This window comes from Bos indicus, chromosome 11 (genome assembly GCF_029378745.1).
Source record: "Bos indicus isolate NIAB-ARS_2022 breed Sahiwal x Tharparkar chromosome 11, NIAB-ARS_B.indTharparkar_mat_pri_1.0, whole genome shotgun sequence".
Lineage (NCBI taxonomy): Eukaryota > Metazoa > Chordata > Mammalia > Artiodactyla > Bovidae > Bos > Bos indicus.
Window position 1 is genome coordinate 78,861,973 of NC_091770.1, and position 22,731 is coordinate 78,884,703.

The window sequence follows — 22,731 nt, forward strand, 5'->3', positions numbered from 1 at the left end:
ACGCCTGCATTCACTTAGCAAGCGTCTATGGAGCACTTTCTATGTCCTCCTCTCATTGGAGACCAATGATGGATGACACAGTCTCTGCCCTTGAGCTCAGAGTGGGCAACTGAAGAGTGCAGTTGACAGTGGTACAGGCCGTGAAGGCACTGGGAGTGGAGTAAAGCCCCAGTGGTAATTCCAAGGGGAAAGTGTTCAGAATACCATGGACCTGGAGGAACAGGAAGGAGTGGGACTGAATGGAGGCAGTGCCAGGAGGAGGCTGCTGAGTTCGAGGCATCTAGTAACTCTATTTTCCTTTTAGTAGCTTTGGCAGCCGCAGTATAAGAGGTGGGGCACCATTGTGCTATGTACCACTGAAAGGGGTGGGCATTCAGGTGTGTGTGTGTGTGCACACGTGTGCATAGTAGGTGGGAAGGCTTGGGGTCTCAAGGCAGCACTTCAGAATTTGAGCATTTGGAAAAAAATTGGTTCATATTAAAGGAGATTATGTATTCCTTGGCTCACTTACATTATAGATTTATAGAGAAAACATTATAGATTCTTTTGAGAAAATTGTCCCTCCCTTTGGAGAAGGCAATGGCACCCCACTCCAGCACTCTTGCCTGGAAAATCCCATGGATGGAGGAGCCTGGTAGGCTGCAGTCCATGGGGTTGGGAAGAGTTGGACATGACTGAGCTACTTCACTTTCACTTTTCACTTTCCTGCATTGGAGAAGGACATGGCAACCCACTCCAATGTTCTTGCCTGGAGAATCCCAGGGATGGGGGAGCCTGGTGGCTGCCATCTATGGGGTCACACGGAGTCGGACACGACTGAAGCGCCTTAGCAGCAGCAGCAGTCCCTCCCTTTGACCTGAGAGCATCCTTTTGTCCACAGTGCATGTCCTTGGGTACTTGACGCACAGTGGCTACTCAGAAAGTTGTGTTGACCAGGTGAAACCGATTGTGTTACAAAAGCTGCTGAAATCTCAGCACAGAGGGAGGAAGAGGAGTCTAGAATTAACTGAGCTTTGTCAGTGGTGGCAGGAAGGGCTGAGCCTTCATTTTATCTCTGAGTCTTTAGTCTCCATCTCTAACTGGGACCGCTAGTCACCTCACAGCTGAGGCCAGGGTGTCCTCCTGCCAGCGCATGCCAGGAGGGCTGTTCTTCTAGCTGTTTCCATCTACATCTCAATGGCCTCCATCCCAAGACTCAGATGCGGTGGCTGCAAAGCCATCTGCATCATGCCTGTCTTTCCCCTGCCTCACAGGGATGGTGTGGGGACCAGATAAACTCACAGGATGTGTCCTGAGATGGTACGGGCTCCGGGCTGTGTGCTCAGCCTGGCGTGTGTGGCGTGCAACTGACAAAGAGATGAACGTTTTGGCAGAAAGCGGGCTCTTTGTTTTCCAAGGGGCACCTTCTCCAGACACCTCAGGTTAGCCTTACTTTCGAGAGAAGGCAGCAGTGTTTTTAGCATAGGGTTCCGAGCAGATGGAGGCCAAAGGGAATCCTTCCTTGGGACTCATGGGAAATTTGGCAAGCAGTATTAATAAAGGCATCTTTCTTTTTTCTTTCTTCAATGTAAAATGCCAGGTTACGGTTGGCTAAAGCGTTGTAGCATCAGAGCCAGTTAATCTTCTGAGTCCATAATTTTTATGGGCACCGCGGGAGCTGTCCTGGCTTTTTGTTCCCAGCAGTGGGATATCAGGATTTGTATCCTATGGTATATCCAGAGAATAATTCTCCTCTCCTTTGATGTTCCTTGGACATCTTGAGGCACTTAGGGGTGCATTCTCAGGGAAGTTTGGAGGACATGGTTGCAAGACCCTCATTATGTTATCAAAATAGATCCAGTGAGGAGGACTGGGGATTCCTCGAGCAGAAAGAGGCATCATCGCTAAGCGGAAGCCTGGTTCCGAAGTCACTCTTTGCCCTGGCTTCTTGAACCAAGAACTCTCTTTTATTGCAGTTTGGGCAAAAGTAGGATGTTTCTCTGCCTGTGTAATAGTTTCACAGTTGGAGGTTAACATGGATCGTTTTTCCTGACATTTGGAAAATCATATCTTAACGAAATGTAGTTTAGATTAAAAAAAAAACACCCAGACATTGTTGGCTCATAACTTTGAAATTTGTTTAATGAATCTGCTGTTCCTTTGGGGTGATGGTAACTGTCTCCTTAAGTAGCATTTCTTCCATGGTCTTTGCACAGTCTGTACAGTCCAGCCAAGGTGATGTTCCCAAGGGGCTATTTCCCATCGCATAGTTCTGCTCAAAAGGCTTCGATAGCTCCCCACTGCCTCCAGAAGAAAGCACAATTAGCCCAATCAGGCAGGCCCTCCTGGTCAGTCCCGTGGAGCCCTTCCAATCCCACCTACCAGGTGGGGAATCTCCTAGCAGCCTGGGAGCCTCCTTATTGCCCTCTAACACACCAGATGCTTCTCAGCTCCCTCGTCTCTGTTTCTGCTGCTCCATTTCCCATCATTTCTCTTCCCCCATCCCCTCACCTCCACCCATTATCATTCAGCTCACTCCCTTGTCTGGAACAAGTCTCACCCCTTTTGAGAAGACTTCTCTGATCAAATCAGCCCTGTGTGTTTCCTTTCCTCCTCCCTGATTTTACACTGACATCACAGAGAGGCAACCAGAGTATTGGGAAGAGTCACACAGCCCTGGGTTTCAAGCTTGCTGTGTGACCTCAGGTGACTTTCTTAACCTCTCTGATTCTCAGTTTCTTTGTTTGTACAATGGGAACTTACCTACCTACCTTACAAGTTTGCTGTTTGGGTTCATGAAACAATTCAGATGGAAATTTTTAGTACAATATCTGGCACTTGGCAGGTGTACTCAGAATGTTTCTTTCCCATTTTCTGGCACTTACTGCCTTCAAATAATTATATTCATCTGACGCCCTGCCATGCCTCTGCTCATAAGCTGCTTGCTCTTGGAGAGTGGGGACTCATATCTTTCACAGTGCCTTGCACAAGGCTGATCAAGAGACACTCAGCTCAGAAGTTCCTGAGCAGATGAACAACTGCGTGGAAGGAAGGCTGAAGGGCTTCCAGGCGAAGTCCCCAGGAGCCTGTCATATCATAGCCGATTAGTCCCGTGGAGGCTAAGCCAGTGCCACTCAGGCCTTGGGTCAATAGAGCTGATTGAAGTATCTCTCCTCTCTTTCCAGGATGGCCCTGGGAGTCTCTGCAGGAATGACCAAAGAGTAGAAGCTGTGTCCAAAGCATGGCCTATCCCTGGGGTCTCAAAAACGTGTTAGCAGTGAGCCTGTGAAGAAGGAAATGGCAACCCACTCCAGTATTTTTGCCTGGAGAATCCCATGGACAGAGGAGCCTGGTGGGCTACAGTCCATGGGGTCGCAAGAGTCGGACATGACTTAGCTACCAAACCACCACCACCAGTGAGCCTAACCAGCAGTCTCTTAACCAGCTGATCAAACAGTCTTGCCCACGTATTCTAGGAAAACCATCTCAGAACACTAGGGTTGCATGAGGGACTTTAGCTCTTTACCAAGGGACAAGTAGGAGGACATTTCAGAGATGAGGGAAAATGGAGTCAGGGCAGGAGAGCACAGGGAGGCTGGGCGTCCAGGGTTGGTGGCTGGACTGGGGTCCGGAGGGCGGACAGTGGGGGAAAGGGCTGGGGGAGTGACCTGCACCTTGTCTGCACAGTCTCGTCCTGACGAGCTAGGTCGTCCCTCACCAGGCATTGTTCAAATCCCACCCAGCCCCGGGAAGCCTTCCCAGATCCTTCACTCAGAGGCATCCGCCCCACGTTGTGCTGTCCTCTCTGGGCTTTTCCTTGCATTCACATGGTGCCTGTCGCCCTCACCAGACCCCAGAACGCTGAGGCACACTGCCTCTATCACCTCCTTCCTAGCATCGCGGGCAGAGAATCTGTTGTGTCCAGGGCCTGTACTAAGTACTTGCTATGGATTCTCTCATTCAGTCTCTACAAGAAATGCAGGAGGTAGGAAGTATCTGCAGCCCTATTTCATAGATAAGAAATCTGGGACCAAGAGGTTGAGTGATTTGTCTCCCATTATATAGCCTGTTATGAAAAGGAGCTGGAATTGGAATCCAGTCTGGCTCTGGGATTTGCAGCCCCACCCACCAGGTTATTCTGTCTCCTTCATTGATAGAGGCACTCCACAAATGGGAGTTATTTTCCCGTTACTGTTTTATTATAACAATATCAATATCAATGCTGACGATATGCTAATACCTACTGCTATGGCCCTTGACTCCTGCTGCTTCTACAGTATCCACAGCTACTGCTCTCATTGCCCCCTGGCTGGGCTAGGGCATCTTGGAGGGCCAGAACTGGGGAATTCATCTTTTGTTGCCATTCTTTCCTTCTGCCAAGATAGCATGGTTGCAGGCATGGGCTCTGAAGCCGGGCTCCTGGCTCTGTTGCTCACCAGCTGTGCAACACCGGGCAGGGTTCTTCTCTTTCTGAGCCAGCGTGCACTCTCTGTAAACGGTGGTCACAGTGGCATGCCTCCCTCGCAGGGCTGTAGTGAGGATGGAGAGGGTTATTACACACTGAGCCGACTTGGAACAACAGATGACACAGCAAGAGCTCCATGTGGTGCCCCTTCCATTCTCCTTCCTTCTCCTCTGCCTCCTGCACCTTCTCTTAGCAAGTTCTCAATGATTATTACTGGGGAGAAGCGTCAAGAGTGGTCAGCAATGTGCCTGAGAGGTTTGTCTGGGGAGCTGGGGCACAGGGGTGTGAGGATGACGGCTCTCTCAGAAATCATCACTGAGAGGCCAGTGTGTGCCTATGGTGAGCAGCTCTGAGCTTGGCCATGATGGACAAGCCAAGGTCCTGGAGACCCTGGGGTGGGGTGCTGGATGAGATCCTATTGGATGAACCCCTTCATGAACTGGACGGAGGAGAAGCAGCACTGGGAGGAGCTGGGGACTGGTAGGGATGCTCTCGTGTAAGCCAAGGGAGGACAGGAAAAGACAGGCAACTGAGCATGGAGTATGGGGGAGAGGGGATGTCTCTGGGTAGGGTGGGGATCAGAGGGAAGACTGGGAAGTGTTTCCTGAAAGATTCAGGGCTGTGGCAATAATTTATATGCAGATGGTAAGGCAAGCCAGGAACAGCATCCCCGATGAGGGGTGGTGGGGAGAGATGAACTTGGCTCTCTAAATCTTTCCAGCACTTGAAATCTCTCTTTTCCATGGCAGGACCAAGGGCTTGACATCAGAGAGACCTGGCTTCTAAATCATTGCTCTTTCACCCCAGTGGTGGGATCACAGGGTCTGGGCTAAGTACTCACCTTTCTCTGATCCTCAGTTTCTTCTTCTGTATAATGGGGACAACGACACATACTTCACTGGGTTTCCATGAGGATTAAATGACATGATGTTTGTAAAGGGTGTTTTGCATAGAAGACCCTAAATAGAAGTCTTTTCCTCCTTTAACCCTGGTTCTCAATGTGTGGTCCCTAAGCTGGCAGTACCAGCATCACGTAGGAATTTATCTGATGGGTAGATACTCAGGTTCCATTCCCCACCTACAGAAGCTAAAATCGGAGGTGGGGCCAGCACCCTGGGCTTCAATGAGCCCTCCAGGTATTTCAAGGCTGGGAAGCGCTGATCTGAAAAGGCTCAGGGAAAAGGAGAAAACTCATGGGTGGCTGCTCAGTACAGGGGCCAAACATAGTCAGCCCTCAGTGTCTGACAGCTGTCCCTCTTCCCTCCTACCTGGGCAAGAGTTCTACCTGAAGAGGTTAATGCTACTGCAGACCTCCGGGAGGTGAAAGGGCCTTGTTCCCCTGGAGGATAGACACATTATGACGGCTTCATTTGATTAAAAGGGGATGTTGATCATTAGTTATGACCCAAATTTCTTCTCTCCCCAGTAATCACTCAAAGTGTTCCCAGATGCTCAGGGGGCGGTTGGTTACCTGCGAACACAACATCCCTTTATAACGAGGATGCTCTAGCCCGAGGGAGACTCTAGCAGCCTCCCTGCCCCCTCGGGCCTGCCCTGCTGTGTTTGATGGAGTGAATGATGGAAGGGAAACATATGCATTCCAGATTGGACCTGCAGAATGGGGCTTGGAGAGGCGGCCTGCTTCCAGCAGCAGCCGTGGGGGGCAGGGGGAGCACTGCAAGTATTTGTTGGTCCCATGGGGCTAATTATTGACTTTCAGAGGCAAGTAGCCGCCCTAGTTTTGGTGAGCACTGTTGTTCGTTACTGCATAATTAAGCGGAAGGGGGAGCAGCCTTGGTGGGGAGCAGGCAAAGGGAAGGCCAGATGCAAACAGCTCCAGCACTTCTGTCTTGAACACCGGGCACCAGGGGCTGAGGTCAGATATTCAGCTCTCGGACCCAAAGAGGGAGGGTGGCTTTAAAGGATTGCTGCCCCTCGTGCCCTAAGGAGGGTTGAGTTTTGGAAAAGAACGAGGTGTGCTTCTGAGCTCTGGCGGCAGACTGGAATCTTGCATCTGCTGCAAGATGGGAAGATAGGTTGAGTCTCCCAAGGCCTCTGATGATACAATGATCTTTAAAGGAAGTTCATGGATGCTGAGAGGTGGCAGAACTCCACAAATGGGAGGAGAGGCGGGGTTTGCTCCACCCTGACCAGGATCCTGAAGCGAGACAGGGCACCAGGGTGCTGAGGGTTTAAGGGCTCTGGCCGACCAACCGTGAGGTGGGAGACAGGAGACCGGAAAACAGCTCTCTTGAAGGCTGTGGTTACAACAGCTCTTTCTTGCAAGGAGCTAATGTGTCCTAAGCCCTTGGTGCCGCCTGCTTAAGCCCAGGAAGTCTCAGGCCCTGAACTATGAGGGGCTAAAAGCTGACAGCAGGGCGGTGGAGGGAGCCCTGGGGGAAGGGTGAACAGGGGAAGGAGGAGATGGGAAGGGCCAGGGGAACTCTGGGAGCCGCTCCCCTGCATCGTGGGGCTTGGAAGATTTCAAAAATCTTTGGTTTGAGAATGGCTTGCAAATAGAACAGGAGACTGTGAAGCCCCAGCCTGGGAATTGGGGGCCCCGCGTTCTAATCGAGCCCTGCCTTTAACTGGCTGTGTGACCTTGAGGAAGCTCCTGTCATTTTGGGGCCTTACTGCCTTATCTGTAGAAACAAGGAAGGAAATGAATGTACTTAAGGACCTGTTTGAGAAGGCTGGTTCCCATTAAGTGAGGTGAAGTGAAGTCGCTCAGTTGTGTCCAACTCTTTGCGACCCCATGGACTGTGTAGCCTACCAGGCTTCTCTGTCCATGGGGTTTTCCAGGCAATAGTACTGGAGTGGATTGCCATTTCCTTCTCCAGTGGATCTTCCCCACCCAGGGATGGAACCCAGGTCTCCCGCATTGTAGACAGACGCTTTACCGTCTGAGCCACCAGGGAAGTCCGGCCTACCCCATGGATAGAGAAAATGGAATTGGTGTATTTTTTTTTTAATTTATTTTTTTATTGAAGGATAATTGCTTTACAGAATTTTGTTGTTTTCTGTCAAACCTCAAAATGAATCAGCCATAGGTATACATATATCCCCTCCCTTTTGAACCTCCCTCCAATCCCCACCCCTCTAGGTTGATATAGAGTCCCTGTTTGAGTTTCCGAGTTAGGTGGCAAATTCCCCTTGGCTATCTATTTTACATATGGTAATGTAAGTTTCCATGTTACCCTTTCCATACAGCTCACCCTCTCCTCCCCTCTCCCCATGTCCATAAATCTATTCTCTATGTCTGTTTCTTCAATGCTGCCCTGTAAATAAATTCTTCAGAGAATTGGTGTATTTTTTTCTCCTTGATCCTAATGATTCCCTCTCCCTCGGTTTCACCCGTGGGTGGGAGGTCAGTGTGAAATGAGAGCCATAGAAAGAGGTGGAGAATATAATGCTCAACGCTTAGGGCTGGGGCCATGCAGGCAGCTGGGTTACTGGCTTCCTGTAAGCCTCTAGGGGGAGGGAGAGAGAGACCCTTGAGAACGGAATATTTCCTGCCATAGCAGCAAACAATGGATGTCAGCGATTGCGGCGCTCCAACGTGAGCCAAGGTGGGAGCTGGTGAGCCCTGAGGAAACTCGGGATGTGAAAATACAGGATACTGTCCCCAGATAGCTGAGGTGTATATCAAAGGCATGATTTCAGTGAGCCCAGACTTTTGCATCTTCCCATATATAGAAAAGCGCTAAATTCCTTAACTTGGGATATTCGTTTTTTTTTTTTTTTTCTTAATTAACAGTAATCTTTTGATGCTCCTGATACCTGCCCTTGGTTGCAAAACTCCGCTATATCCTAGCTCTGCCCCCTCGCCTCCTCAGAGCAGTTCTCTCAGGGTTACTTGAGATGCTGCCTCCCAACGTGAAGTCCTAAAAATTCACGTGGAAAAAAACATAACTCTCAACTTTTAGGTTGTGAATATGTTTTTAAGATGACACCCTTAAAAAAATACATTCAGTGTTGAACCAAATATCTGAACAGGTTTTATTTCCTGCAGAGAAACTCCTCCTCATCTCCCATAGTCGGCTCAAGGAGGAAGGTGGGCATTTGTGGATGTCTTAGGAAGGACTTCCCTGGTGGCTCAGTGTCTGCCTACAGTGCGGAAGACCAGGGTTCAATCCTTGGATCGGGAAGATCTCCTGGAGAAGGAAATGGCAACTCACTCCAGTATTCTTACCTGGAAAGTCCCATGGACGGAGGAGCCTGGTAGGCTACAGTCCGTGGGGTCGCAAAGAGTCAGATATGACTGATCGACTTCACTTTCTTTTCTTTAGGAAAGAAAGGTATATTAGTATCCAGTTGCTGTGTGACAAATTAGCACAAACGTAATGATTGAAAATAACACAAATTTTGTTATCTTACAATCACAGAAGGCAGAATTCCAAAATGGATCTCACTACTGGCTGAAATCAATGTGTTGGCAGAGTTGTGTTCCTTTGGGAGGCTCCTGGAGAATCTCTTGTTTCCTTGCCTCTGTCAGCTTGACCTTTGTTTTAAAGTCGGTTGATTAATGCATCTGCTACCTCAATTCCCCTTTACCACCAGTGTAACATAGGAACAGTTTCCTGGAATGAGGACATGGGCCTCCTGGGGAAGCCATTGTTTTGCCTACCACAGACATGAATTGGTAAAGAGCAGTGCTAATCCCGGATGCTACAGGGTCCGAGTGAGAGTGGCCTCTTCCATTCTTTTTGGTTCCTGGGCAGCCTTCTGTGTTGGGGGCACCCTCCTCGCCCTGATGTGGGCCAGGTGCCTTCCCCAGGAGCTCTCTTTCCCTCAAGAAGGACTCTCACTACCCTGTTGAGCACCCCATATTTTTGTGGGTGCCTAGGCCTAGGGATATCTGGAAGTAAACCTTTCCCAGGCTGAAGAAGAGCTTAGATTTAGCCCTTAACTTTCTGGGGGGCTGTGGAGGTGGTGAGAAGGCAGAGGTCGGGAGGTCCAAACTGCAAGTGAACCCAGTTCATTCATTCCACAGAGACAGGTTCATACGGGCCCATTGAATGCTGTGTGAAGCTTAACTCCCTTTGAAATGTCAACCTCTCAAAACAAGGGGCCATGATTTGCTTACCAATGGTTTTTCCTCAGCTGAATTTATTATCTGAGAGATGCCCTAAATGGTTTCCCAGGCTCTGGACCCCTCTTGCCTCTCAATCCTCTTTTCTAGTTCTTTCCATATGAATCAAACCCACAAACCGTGCATTGGAAGGTAGAGCCTTAACCACCAGACTTCCAGGAAAGTCCTCCACTAGCTTTAGAGGGTGCTTTTGACAAAATGGTCAAACTTTCTCCACAGAACTCTTGTCCGTAGGTGGAAACCCAGATATCTTTATACAGCGAAATTAAAATTTGGGAGTTCCTTTTAACCTAAAGAAAAAATGTAGCATGTCCTATTACAGTGGGGAAGAATATTTCCTTTTTTCTTTGGAGAAGAAATGAAACAGTCTGGTGGCATAGTGGATACAAATCTGCCTACCGATGCAGGGGACTCAGGTTCGATCCCGGGTCAGGAAAGATTCCACATGCGGTGGAGCAATTAAACCCATGTGCCACAACAATTGAGCCCGCGCTCCAGAGTCTGTGCTTCACTGCAAGAGAAGCCACTGCAATGAGAAATCCTTGCATCTCAACTAAGAGCAGCCCCCATTTAGTGCAAATAGAGAAAGCCCGTGTGCATCAACAAAGACCCAGTGTAACAAAAAAAAAAAAGAAACAGGGTGATTGTGTGAGACAGTACCACAGACTCTTGACCTGATCCTAAGGAACTTTGCGTATTGAATTTGAATCTTCAGTCAATTTGCTGGTGTGGGCTGTGTCCATGGTGTGGTTGTTGGGCCAAAGATGTGCCGATGCCCTTTGCATCCTTAACTTTTTCCCCACTATCCCAGGGACAAAACTGATCAGTGAAAGGTTCTTTAACAGTTCTGCAGTTTTGCTGCTGCTAAATCTCAAACAGGGCCATTTTTAAGTCAGATGTTCAGTTCTGTTGCACAGCAGCCCTGTCCAATAGAAATATAATGGGAGCCATATATGTAATTTAAAATTTTCTAGTAGCCCCATTAAAAAGTAAAAAGAAACAGGTGAATTAATTTTAATAATATATTTTATTCAACCCAACATATCCAAAATGTTGTCATGTTGATATGTAATCTGTATGAAAAACATTAACAAGATATTTTACTTTCTTTTTTTGTGCTCAGCCTTCAAAATCCAGTGTATCTTTTACACCTTGAGAACTTTTCATTTCAAATGCAGAGTTTTTCTTGGCAACACCTGATCTGTGTTTAGAGTTCACAAAATTGAGTGTTGAAAAAGTAGATTCACATACCCCAATCCTTCCAAATGTAGCTAGAAGTTTTCTGATAACTGACTCAAGGATCCATTTAAAATTTTGAATTAATTAAAATAAAATGAAAAGTCCAGCTCCTTGATCACAGCAGCCATGATTCAAGAGCTTCCTGGCTGGACTGGATGGCACAAATCTGAGACATCACTCTACAGGTACCAAAGCCAACATGTGATTTGGAGCTGGAAGGTGCAGGCTGTGGGCAGGGGTACACAGAGCCCTCCGCTGCTCCTTGATGTAGCTGCTACAGTGATTCTGAGCCTGTGCCTTACTGCTCTGTGTGCTGCTAGCAGTCCTGTTCCAGGCCTTCATTCTCTTGTGTGAAGTCATCAGTTCATACATTCATAAGATTAGGAATTGGTCTGGATATCGCAGGCTTTCCTGGTGGCTCAGAGGTAAAGAATCTGCCTGCCAATGCAGGAGACACAGGTTCGATCCCTCAGTCAGAAAGAGCCCCTGGAGAAGGGAATGGCTCTCCAGTCCAATATTCTTGCCTGGAAAATTCCATGGACAGAGGAGCCTGGTGGGCTACAGTCCATGGGGTCACAGAAGAGTCAAATACAACTAAATGGTGACAACTGGATATTGTGTTGGGTTAAACAGAAGGGTCTTAGTTTACTGAAACACTGGAGGGGATTGACAGTGTATAAGCAAACAGATAAGCATGATCACATCAGGGACTCCCTGGTGGTCCAATGGTTGAGAATTTGCATTCCAATGCAGGGGACACAGGTTTGATCCCTGGTCAAGGAGCTAGGATCCCTCATGTTTCGGGGCAACTCAACCACAAGTACTGAGCCAAGTGTCACAAGTAGATAGAAGTGCGTGCAACACAACTAAGACCTGACACAGCCAAATAAATAAATAAAATTCTGTTTTTAAAAAGATCATTTTCAATACAATGTTGTTGACATGAAACTTACATGATGTTATAAACCAATGTCACTCTGTTTAAAAATAAAGTGTCTTATCCTAAAAAAAAAAAAAAAAAGATCATTTCAGATAGTGATGATTGCAACAAAGAATTGAAGCTAACAACAGACAATCTATTTGTTGGGCAGATGGAGCAGAAACATCTAGAGTATGGTCAGGGAGGCCTCTCTGAGGAAGAGTTACTGCAACTGAGGGGGAAGTAAAGATGCGAGGGCATGATCGTGCTACTCAGAGGGAGGAGTCACAGTGCGCAGGCCCAGGGACAGTGTCCAGAACCCAGGTAGGAAGCTGCTGAGTCCATGTCTTAGAGACCCAAGGAGCGGATGATGGACAGGCTGGTTGGCCTGGGGGACTGGCTCCCCTTGGCCTGAAGGCCCACCCTCTGCCTCTGAGTCCATCCAGTTCCTCCTGTAGCACATGTTTGTTGATGGGTTATCATGGCAACAGGGGAAGCACAGAAAAAGTTAATTATCAACAGAATAAAGCGGAACAATTTGGACTTTGGTTTAAAACTGATGAAAATTGTGTCTCTAGTGTTTCTCTCAGGTCCTGGCTGTTTTTTTCGGTCTTGGGGCATCTCTGTGTCTCCTGCCTCAGAGCATAACTTAAAAATAAACTTGCCCCTGAGCTTCAGAAAAACTTGGGATTTCTCTTTCCCACATGGAACACATGTTGAGGGAAGACTCATCCTCCTGGGAGTTGGGGGGTCAGAGGACATTGCAAGGCAGCCGCCGCTCATGCAGGGCCTGGAGTGGGGAGGGCTGTGAGGAGAGTATACTGTCATCATTGCTTTGTTTTTCAAACCTTAATCATGACCCTTCAGTGTTCAACACTGCCAGCTGAGCGTTCAGAATGTCCCGGAGATGAGGAAGGAGGCCTAGGGAAGAATTTTGTCCAAGATGCTAATTATTAGTGCATGTGACACTAGGAATGTCGATTGGGCTCACAGCCAAGCACAAAACTCAGAAGGGAAGGCTCAGTCCAGCTCTGGAGCTCGCCTGTCCTCTGTGGCTTGGGATGAAGATGAATATGACTGCCCAGGTTGGGGAGGTGAAAGCTGGTCTGAGGAGCAGAAGCAGAGAGACCCCACCCCAAGCATCAGTTCAGTTCAGTCTCTCAGTAGTGTCTGACTCTTTGTGACCCCATGGACTGCAGCATGTCAGGTCTCCCTGTCCATCATCAACTCCTGGAGTTTACTCAAACTCATTTACATTGAGTCGGTGATGCCATCCAACTGTCTCATCCTCTGTTGTCCCCTTCTCCTCCCACCTTCAATCTTTCCCAGCATCAGGGTCTTTTCAAATGAGTCAGTTCTTTGCATCAGATGGCCAAAGTATTGGAGTTTCAGCTTCAACATCAGTCCTTCCAGTGAACACCCAGGACTGATCTCCTTTAGGTTGGACTGGTTGGATCTCCTTGCAGTCCAAGGGACTCTCAAGAGTCTTCTCCAGCACTACAGTTCAAAAGCATCAAACATGGTGGGATGTATTAATACCTGGTTCACTTGTTAAAGAAATATCTATTGAATGTCTTCAATCTGCTGGGCACTGTTTAGGCCTTGAGGATAGAGCAGCAAGCAGTAGCGTCAAAGTCTCCTGTCCTCAATGGGGCCTGTGTTTTGGTTGGGGAATTAAATAGGATATAAATGCAGTGTTTATGGCCTATTAAATATCAGTATGGATGCTGATGGAAAATAAAACAAGGTGGTGATTGGGGAGTGTTGGTGTATGTATGGAGTTCAGGTTTAGATGGAGAGGCCAGAGACAGCCTCACTGAGAAGTTGACATTTGAGTAAAGATCTAAATGAAGAGAGTGTGTGAGCCATGGAGTATTTGTAGAAACAGTGTCTTGGGAAGACAGAGCAGCAGGTGCGCAGGCTTTGAGGCCGAACTCATTTGGGGTGTTGAAGGAACAGCAAAGAAGTGGATGTAGCTAGAAGGGCAGGAGCAGGAAGTGAGTTCAGACATGTGGTGGGGGCTTGGTGGAGTTGGGGACAGATTCTTTAAGGCCATATAAGGGAATCAGCTTTGAATGAATAAAATGGAGGCTTCTGAGCAGAGGGTGACATGATCTGGCTTGGGTTTTCAAAAAATCATTTTGGCAGAAACTGGGAGCTTAGGCAACTGGTGTTGCAATCCAGGTGGGAGACAATGGTGGCCCACCCTGGGGTGGTGAGAACTGGAGGTCATGCAGAGCCATCAGCCTGGACACAATTGGAAGGCTGAGTTGATACCATTTCTTGTTGGATTAGATCTTGGGTTTTGGAGAGCGAAGTCAAGGCTGACTTCAGGACTTCAGGCTTGTATACTTGGGTTCTAAGCAATGAAACCAATAAGGTGTGGAGGAAACGGCTCATGGGATCATGGATGTTGACAAATTCAAAATCTGCAGGCTGAAGATCCAGGGACAAGTTGATGTTGCAGTTCAAACCTGAAGGTTGTCTGCTGATAGAATTTTCTCTTGCTTGAGGCAGATTCATTTTTATTATATTAGCATCACTGATTCAATGGACATGAATTTGAGCAAATTCTGGGAGATAGTGGAGGACACAGGAGCCTGGCAGGCTACGGTTGCAAAGAGTCAGACACAACTTAGTGACTGAACAGCAATAATGACAGCAACAAGACCTTCAACTGATTGGATGAGGCCCACCTACATTAGGAAGGGTAATCTGCTTTACTCAAAGTCCACTGATTTAAATGTAAATCTTATCCAAAATACAACTTCACAGAAACATCCAGAATAATATTTGATCCTATTATTGGGCACTGTGGCCCAGCCAAGCTGACACATAAAATTAACCCTCATACTTGGCAGCTAGAATAGTGGTGGAGAGTGTGTTCCACATTTTTTGCCTGTCCTCTGGTGGTTTGCTGGCAATCTCTGGCATTCCTTGGCTTATAGAACCACTCTGGAACTCTGCCTTCATCTTCACAGGGCCTTCTGTCTGCCTGAATGCCTATCTGTGAATTTCTCCTTTTTATAGGAACATCAGTCATATTGATTAGGGGCCTTCCTATTCCAGTACGACCTCATCCTAATTTAGTCCACCTATAATGTTTCCATTTCCAAAGAAAGTCACACAAGTCACATTCGGATGAACTAGAAACTAGCATTTCAATATGATCTGGGAGGGAGCACCCAATTCAACCCATCACAGGGTGTTTCAAAAAGAATTAAAGTCTGTGACAACCTAGAGGGGTGGGATGGGAAAGGGGAGGGAGATTCAGGAGGGAGGGGATATGTGTGTGTGTGTACACACACACACACACACACACACACACACACACACACATATATATGATTATGACTTACACAGAAACCAACACAACATTGCAAAAAAAATTATCCTCTAATAAAAGTGTTTTTCCAAAAAAGAAGTAAAGGGCCAGTTGTGACAAATTTTGCAGAAGCAGCAAGTAAAATGAAGACAGTGAAGTCACTGTTGGGTGGCTTGCCAAGAGCAAATTTGGTGGAGTGGAAGAGACCAAAAGGTTCACAGCCCCACTGTGGCAGAGCTGGTCAAAGTCCATCTCTCCTCTCTTCTCTGAGCTTTTCACTGCAGTCACTGCCTCTCTCAAGCTCTAAGAAAAAAATTTTAAATCACTTACACACTAGGAAGAAATGATTTTCTAGAGAAATGCAGCAGAGGGCTCTTTAACAATAATAGTTTCATCAGGGTCTTATCTTAATTCCAAGGTTCAGGGGGACTGGGAGTTTGGGAATAATACCAAGTGGGTGCCAACTTACACTAGTGTTGCTGGGTTTTGGGGGCCCAGTCTTGTTTCTTCTTAAAGGATTTTACTGCTAATGTTGGCATTTCATGGGTAAATAGTGGGTCAATGGAAGGAGGAGTCAAGGTTTTCAAAAAATCCTTAAAATGCTCCCATCCTCTCTTCTCTCCGTTAGAGCTAGGCCTTCACTGGATCTCTTGCCTGCAAAATGCCAAAGGCTGTTCTTGGGACAGAGACCCATCCTGCCCCAACTTTGTTGGCATCCCAGCCCATACTTCTGGGTCACACTGGGCATCCCATGGATCAAGTGGTTGTCTCAACTTTATTTTGGTGTACCTTTCTGGTCCTCTTTGATATTAGCCTGGAATTTGTGTGTATGTGTGTGTTCAGTTGGTCAGTCATGTCTGACTCTTTTGCAACCCCATGGACTGTAGCTCACCAGGCTCCTCTGTCCATGGGATTCTCCAGGCAAGAATACTGGAATGGGTTGTTGTGTCCTACTCCAGGGGATCTTCCTGACCCAGGGATCATACCCTGGTTTGCTGCATTGGAGGGTGGCTTCTTGACCACTAGTGTCACCTGGGGAGCCCTATTCTGGAGTTTACTGCTTTCAAATGAATGAAATCTGCTTTCAGAAGCTGCTCACTCTCCTTTAGGATAAGCGTTAAGTGGTCGCTCTCCTCTTTCTTGGCAGCATGCAGCCTTAGCCCTCCTTGGGGAATTCTCCATCACCAAGGCAGGTGGGCGTGGTGGAGTCTTGCAAGGCCTCTCTTGTGCTTCAGAACTCACATCAGTGTCCTGGCAGTCAGCCTGTTGGAGGCCCCGGGTTTGCAAGACGACAGCCTTCCCCTCCCTCTGCTGGAGTCAGAGGGTGCCCCGCCCTAGAGCATCCCGGCTTGGTGCTCCCGCTGCTTCTTCCCGACAGGGTGTGGTCCTCCATTTCCAGAAACCCATTTCCCATCTCCAGTCACCCAGGAGGGAAGCTCCAGATAAATGAGCAGCTTTCTGACACCCACCAAATTCACCTTCTACCCTTCTCCTGATGATGCCCAGATAAGGGAGGCTCTGGGGCCCCTAACAAGCCTGTGGGTAATCACAAGCCAGGCCAGTGCCTCTTGTGGAAGTGGTTGACTGTGCATTTGCAGATGAAGGCTTTCTCTACAGGATTTTTATTTTTCAAACATTGAGCTCTTTAAGGCTGGAGTGCTTGAAGCGGGATTAGGATGGTTATCCCCTAGGTCCTGGCTGCTGGGAGAGGGGTAATCATCATATCCCCAGGTCCAGCAGCTGGAGAAGCCAGTAAGGGATTAGGGCAGAGCCAGAAGAATGGTAGAACATTCCTGACTCTGGACAAGTTGAGAGTACTTTCGAAAGGTCCAGCCCCTCCATCTGGGTTTCCCTGGGGTGAGGACGGCCCGTGAAGGGCTGTGGGGAAGAAATGAAGCCTGGTGAGCTTCTCACACTCATGACTGAAATTCTCTCCTCTTTGAGCAAAGGTTTCCCCTGGAGCAAGAGAGATTAGATTTCTTTGAACCCAGGAAACTGGGGAGACCCGTGAAGCTTGCTCAGCCCGACTTCCATGGTGAGCCAAATCCTGGGACCAGATTGGAGGGTGGCTGCCCTCCAAATGAGGGATGAACTGTACCTTCAGCGTCAGCCGGGAAGCAACCAGTGGCTCTGCCATCCCGGTGCCGGCTTGGTGTTGGCTTTTCCAAGGAAGCCTTTAAAGGAGGGACAGGAATTGGTGGAGCCCTGGCAATAAGAATACAGTCCCCACAGGTGGGCATGACTCCCTGCAGGGGTTTCCTTGCTCTGTCCTTCGAGAAGAGAGACCGTTGTCCTGTCTGGGGCCCTGTTTGCCTTAAAATCTCTCAAAGGTCCTGAGGAGTCCTAATGTATTTTTTTTTTTTAAGTTTTAAAAGCCAGTGGGATTTCGTGGAAACAAACTCTTCCAAATGTGGTGAGAGGCCATCCATCTTGCTGAATGGATGTTTACCTCTTGTGGTGTGAATAAGAAGTGCCATTGCCAATGCCCAAACCACTTCCTTGGCTAGTGGGTACCCATGTTTTCTGCCAGCCGGGACACTGGATACAATCCTTTGAGCCTGTCTTGTGTTTGACCTCTGAATCCATCCCCCAACCGGACCCTGCCACCCCACCGGCTTCCCCCTCAGGCTCTCCCAGGAGTCTGAACTTCCCTACAGGCTCACTGGATTGCAGGGATTCAGATGGTATGTGGCATGAGCTGGCCAAGGTAGCAGGGGTGGGAGTGGGCCTGGACTTGAGCTCCATGGTTCCTGACTCCAGGCCCGGCACACAGGATGTTCAGAGCATGGACTAGCTCAAGTGGTGGAGAAACCCAGTTAGGACACACAGTCTCCTTGGTATCTACCTGGTTCTCAAGGAGGCTGTGCGGTAAGTTAGGCAACACTCACCTGTCACAGGTACCTATCAAGACGTTTGGCAGTGCAGGAAGGGGACAGAGGGAAGTGGCTGAAGGAGACGCTGTTGGAGCAAAGAGGGTCCTGTTGGAGCCCAGCACCACGAGAAAGATTAAATGAGAGGCCAGAACAACGCCTGGACTGCAGTAAGGGCTACAAGAATGTTAGCTAAATAAATAACATCTGTCAGTAAGACACCCCTGGGTTTACATGTGAGCTCCAGTTCTCAGCAGCTGAGGACCGGGAACACTGTTCAGCCTTCTCAGATTTGCCATCTACACGGTGGAACTCATCATCACGACCCTTCCGACTCCAGATGTTGAGTCCTGAGTTCAGTGGGAGCGAATGAACACTTGTGACTCTTACACGCACGCAGGTCATGTTGAGGAGTAATAAACATATTCTCCTTTTGATGACTGTCGATGCAAATGATACGGTTGGCCCATTAAGCTGTGGGCCTCACTCCTGAGTTTTCTGGGCACCAGTTTTTCCCACTTCCATCATCTCTTCTCATCCCTGAACTTTTCTGTGTTTGTTCCAAGTGCTCACATGACTATTATTCACTCTTACTTCCTCAACCCCTTCCAGAATGTCGCTGTGGGAGGAGAGCTTTCACCATGGGATAAAGGTAGGAAGGAGAAGGCGGTGACTGGATTGAATAGCAGTCCCTTCTGCACAGACAGAGATGTTATATGCTGTCGGTGGGCAGTGAGGCGGGTGTTTTGACACGTGTCAGGTGGTTTTGATTGCAGAAGGTGCATGTCAGAGCAGTGGGACGTGTGTGGATAAATCAGAACCACCCCGCATCCGAGCTCTTTCTTACAGTGAACAACAGGACATCTCTTCTTCCGTCACTTCTTGCCTCATGTCTGCCCGCTCACCCGGGCTGGATCATCTGGGCTGGAGCAAGGCCTCCTTCATTCTACTTCTCTAAGGGCAACGGGTCTTCCCAGAGGGCACGTGGGAGTGGAGGAGGTTTTGAGTAGGTGTCGGATAGAGAAGCAGTTCCCTCCTGGGTTGCTGAGGGCAAGCATCATCATTCCTGTGGCTTCAGAGCAGAAATCATTTGGAAAGTTGTAAATTTTGCATATTTCCTTCTCTTGCTCCTTCTCTCCCAGGACAGTTGTATAAATGCGTCCCACAACCCAATGTTCCCAGAGATTTGTAAGGAGGGCGTTAGACATGCCAACGGGTTCCAAAGCCAGCAGCAGATGGATTTGGGTCGGGTTTGTACCTACAGACCTGATAACGGCCCATGATAGAGCTGAGCACAGCAGACCCTTTGGTTATGCTTGCTGACTAGGAGACTCCAGACAGGACCCACTCTGGAGTTAACTGCAGAATTATCTGTGGAAAACACTTTTCTCACGAGATCTTGGTCTCCTGGTTACCAGCAGAGCAACTCTGGTCAGATTTGCCCATTTATCACCCAAACAGAAATTGAACTGAGCCCCTACTCCTTGTTATGCCCTGGGGCCAAGCATGGTTCAATAATCAGAAATTTGTCCTCTAGCAAGAGAGACTAGTAAAAAGACAAGTCACTTTGACATAGGTGATTTTTCAGGTCCAGAAATGTGACAGGAGATAGAAAATATACTTCTTGGGGCATGGGGTGGTCTTGGAAGGCTTTCTGGAGGAGGCAGAAGAAGTACCAGGGTAGTCAGTTATCCCAGTTTTCTGGGGAATGAGGGATTTCCCAGAACATGGGATTTCAGCCCTAAAAATAGAAATAGTTCTGACTTGAAATGAGAAGGGCAATCACACCAGATAGTGGAAAGACCAAGACTTTTAAAGTTGTAAAGATCAGAGTTTGAATCCCAGCTCTGCTACTTATAAGTTGTATTACCCTGGTATTAATTATTTAACCACTCTGGACACTAATTTCATTATCTCAAACATGAGGATATGTGTGTGTGTGCTCATTGTCCAACTGTGTGTGATCGCATGGACGGTAGCCTGCCAGGCTCCTCTGTCCATGGAATTTTCTAGGCAAGAATACTGGGATGGGTTGCCGTTTCCTACTCCAGGGGATCTTCCTCACTCAGGAACTGAACCTGCATCTGCTGCATTGGAAGGCAGATTCTTTACCACTGAGCCATCTGGGAAGCTTGTATATGAGGATATATATGCCACCTTCAAAGGTTTCTGCCCGCTCTGTAGGTATCAATGAAGGCAGTTATTTATATGGAAAAAGCAGCATTTTCAAATGCCAGGCAGAATACGATTGGAACAGAGTACGAAGAAGGGTGTGGTAAGACGTTGGCTGGAGATAGGAGCAGAAGCCAGATTATAAAGGGTCTGAATAGCCTCCTAAGGAATTTAGATCTTTTTCCCTCAGGACAATGGTTAATCACCGAATTAATTTTAGAAGATGAGTAAGGCGATTAGATTCTTGCCTTAGCATGGTTGTCCTGGAAGCAGAAGGGAGAGTGGCCGAGGAGTTGAATCTGCAGGGGGCAGGGGGATGATGTAGCGAAGTAATTGGGAACAGGAAGTTATATTCTGAGAAAAACAGGAGAGCTAAGTTGAGGGTTTCAGAGGAAACCATCAGCCAGCTCAGTCAGGCTGGAAGCCCCTGTGGTTAAAAGGGATGGGAACCTTCTCTGCTAAGGTTAGGTGCTGCCTAGGAGCTGTCGCTACATGCCTGGTTCTGTGCTTTCCAAACAGATCTGACACCTGGGTGTGTGTGCGTGACAACTGTGCGTGAGGATGACCTCATGAGCTACTTGGGATGTTTGGGGTTCTCTGGTTAATGGGCTGGTCCTTCCTCTTCTCTCCGTCTTCTTCCTTGACTTCATCCCGTGTGGGAGGCTTCTTGCCAGTGCTTTGACTTCTCATCATTTCCATGGTGACAGAACAATGGTGTCCTAAACACATGACTTCACTCTGTGGTTATGCAAAAGAGTGAGCTGGAAAGGGACCTTTGAGGGTTGGATGAGTCTAGTTGGGACTGGAAACCCTCTGGATCAGATGCCCCAGGAGAGGATGGAATAGCCCCACAGTTGAAGTAATTTGGACCAGACCACTGGGAGTGGTCTCAGCCTCCTCAGCAATTTGGGATGGGGAGGGACTTTCTAAAGATGATAATGGTCAAAAGAATTTAAAAAATAAAGTGGGCTGAAGTGACAGACTTTCTATAAATAATTTCTGGGGGACGGAAATGTATACAACTCATATAAATGAAAAGGTAAAAGACAAATTTGGGAAAATATTTGCAATAAATAATGTCCAGAGAGTTATTATCTTTAATATGTAGGGAGACATAGCGAGTTAATAAACAAATTATAGTAATTAAGAAAAACACCCTAGCAGAAAAGGTGACAAAGTATATAACCAGAAAATGTATAAAGGAAAAAAGAGTCATTCATTTGTTCAGCCCTCCAATAAATTTATAGAGCACTCACTATGTAGCATGCACTACTATTTCAGATGCTGTAGACACAGCAGTAAACGAAACAAGCATCCCTACTCTCATGTAATTTCAATGCTTTCTACTATTCTATGTCTTCTAGTTAGTTTTTTCATTAATTTAATTTCAGTTAAACTCTTTATTCATCTGAAATTATTTTCACTTAAGAATGAATTGAGAATTTATTCCCCCACTTCAAAAGTTAGCCAGCTGCCATTCAGTTCAGTTCAGTTCAGTCGCTCAGTCGAGTCTGACTCTTTGTGACTCCATGAATTGCAGCACGCCAGGCCTCCCTGTCCATCACGAACTCCCAGAGTTCACTCAAACTCATGTCCATCAAGGCGGTGATGCCATCCAGCCATCTCATCCTCTGTTGTCCCCTTCTCCTCCTGCCCCCAATCCCTCCCAGTATCAGGGTCTTTTCCAATGAGTTAACTCTTTGCATCAGGTGGCCAAAGTATTGTAGTTTCAGCTTTAACATCAGTCCTTCCAATGAGCACCCAGGACTGAATTCCTTTAGAATGGACTGGTTGGATCTCCTTGCAGTCCAAGGGACTCTCAAGAGTCTTCTCCAACACCACAGTTCAAAAGCATCAGTTCTTCAGGGCTCAGCTTTCTTCACAGTCCAACTCTCACATCCATACATGACCACAGGAAAAACCATAGCCTTGACTAGACGGACCTTTGTTGGCAAAGTAATGTCTCTGCTTTTGAATATGCTATCTAGGTTGGTCATAACTTTCCTTCCAAGGAGTAAGCGTCTTTTAATTTCATGGCTGCAGTCACCATCTGCAGTGATTTTGGTGCCCCCCAAATAAAGTCAGCCACTGTTTCTACTGTTTCCCCATCTATTTCCCACGATCTTAGTTTTCTGAATGTTGAGCTTTAAGCCAAATTTTCCACTCTCCTCTTTCACTTTCCTCAAGAGGCTTTTTAGTTCCTCTTCACTTTCTGCCATAAGGGTGGTGTCATCTGCATATCTGAGGTTATTGATATTTCTCCTGGCAATCTTGATTCTAGCTTGTGCTTCTTCCAGCCCAGCGTTTCTCATGATGTACTCTGCATTAAGTTCAATGAGCAGGGTGACAATATACAGCCTTGACATACTCCTTTTCCTATTTGGAACCAGTCTGTTGTTCCATGTCCAGTTCTAACTGTTGCTTCCTGACCTGCATATAGGTTTCTCAAGAGGCAGGTCAGGTGGTCTGGTATCCCATCTCTTTCAGAATTTTCCACAGTTTATTGTGATCCACACAGTCAAAGGCTTTGGCATAGTCAAGAAACCAGAAATAGATGTTTTTCTGGAACTCTCTTGCTTTTTCGATGATCCAGCAGATGTTGGCAATTTGATCTCTGGTTCCTCTGCATTTTCTAAAACCAGCTTGAACATCTGGAAGTTCATGGTTCAC